The sequence below is a fragment of the Diaphorina citri genome, unplaced genomic scaffold (assembly GCF_000475195.1).
Source record: "Diaphorina citri unplaced genomic scaffold, Diaci psyllid genome assembly version 1.1 scaffold484, whole genome shotgun sequence".
Lineage (NCBI taxonomy): Eukaryota > Metazoa > Arthropoda > Insecta > Hemiptera > Psyllidae > Diaphorina > Diaphorina citri.
The window spans coordinates 78,584-80,583 of record NW_007377919.1 but is presented as its reverse complement, the minus strand read 5'-3'; positions in this window follow the sequence as shown (position 1 = coordinate 80,583).

Genomic DNA, 2,000 nt, shown 5'->3' with positions numbered 1-2,000 from the left:
CTGTTTTTCCGAAAGTTGGTGATGAAAAGATAAAATGAATAAGCAAAGAATCAGATACGCTGATATAACAATGAATAATAATAATAATAATAATAATAATAATAATAATAATAATAATAATAATAATAATAATAAAATAGGTAAAATAGCTTCAGATATGGATTAATGGTTAACCAACGATCTTCAATTTCAGCCCTCAAGCGTCTGATTTCCAGAATCCGGGTTGAAAAAATAAGAAGTTATTAGAAAGTTCCGGATATGAATTTATGGTTATCCTCTAACAATTTCAGCTCTCAAGCGTATTATTGCTCGCAAGTTCGGTCAGTGGCACCACTATCTCAAGTACACGGTGTTTAAGAAACCCACGCCCAACGCTACCGTCCCAGAAACTACCACCGAGGATCCGCTGAACTTTTGGCGCGCCCATTACACGGATTGGGCGTTCTTCCCCCCTTTTTAAAAAAAAAAAAAAAAAAAAAAAAAAAACTTTAAGAAGAGATGTTACGATTAATAACGGTCGACTAGTCCACTTACTTCTTTCCTATTTACGATACCTATGGAACTGACTTTAAAATTTTCACGAAATTACACTGTCACCTTTGTCCACAAAAATGTACGCACATACCTTTGCACAAATCAATTCACGCGATGGGGTTACAAGTCTGCTGTCACCTCAAACATTGCATGACCGCCCTAGCTTGTTACACGGAGCTAAATGACTCTACAATCCCTCCTGATGCTTATCATTGCGGCATAGCTTAAACTGGCATGGCGACTTCCGACACCAAAACTAATGGTCGATCTGCCAGCCTGGTTAGCTTGGTTGGTAGTGCGTCTGCCTTGTAAGCGCTAGGCCGCGGGTTCGTTTCCAGCCCGGGGCGGATTTTATACTGAACGGCTTTTTCCTATCCCGTTTTCTTTCCCTTCGATTTCAGGACGATAAGACCCTAGCAGTTCCCTCTATCAAACCTCTTAAAAAAAAAAAAAAAAAAATGAAATGGCATGGTGACTTCCGAAGCCAAGACCAATGGTCGATCTTGTCAAGAGTTTTCTTTGACGCCACCCATTTGATTTACCTACACAGGTCAGTATTTCTTACACCTCTGGAACGAACCTTATCCATTCAGGATAAAATCCGCACCGGGAGGGAATCAATCCCGCGGGCTAGCCCTTACAAGGCAGACGCGCTACCAACCAAGCTAACTAGGCTAGCGCAGAATACATTTTTGCAACTAATTTCAGTCACATTGTAGGCAGAGGTCTCAATGGTCCATCTTAAGTAGAGAGACTAGAGAGGCCTGCATTAAGTTATGGCTACACCATAGTGTAGATTTAGTAGACAGTGACGTCTCTACTTAGTGCGCTACTGACTACTAACAGTCATGACTAGTTCATCATAAAATTAAGGTTTATCAGGTGGTCTCATTTTCCGTCAGTTTTCATACTGTTTTTTACGTAACACCAGTCAAAACAACGTTGTGCAACGTGATGTGAGCTAGTTAATCATGCTGTTTTAGGCGATTTTGCAGGACATTTTCGGCAGGTAAGTATTTTTCTTTCTTTTTCCAACCGAAATTTGGCAAAGTTAGCACTTTGTAAATTGTCACTGTCAGGCTGTAAATAAATTGCATGGTTATTGATTTAAAAAAACTCGAATATGGTTGCAACATTTGAACCATAAAAAAAACCATACAGGGGTTTTAGGTTAAAGAGTCAGCCTAGTTAGCTTGTTCGGTAGTGCATCTGCGCCAGGTCGTGGTTCGGTTCCCGCCTGAGGCGGATTATATCCTAAACAGATAAGGTTCATTCTCGGAACGGCTGGTTTTCTCCTATCTTCTCTTCCTTGTTTCTTCGCTACAGTTTCCTCTATCAGACCTTAGGCCAGTCACTTACTATCAGGTACCCAGGTAGACCTGACAGACGGACCTTTTCAGTCGTACCTGTCAGGTGTAACTGATAGTGGGTGTGCTCACCAGGTATTAGGTAGACTTGACAGGCGA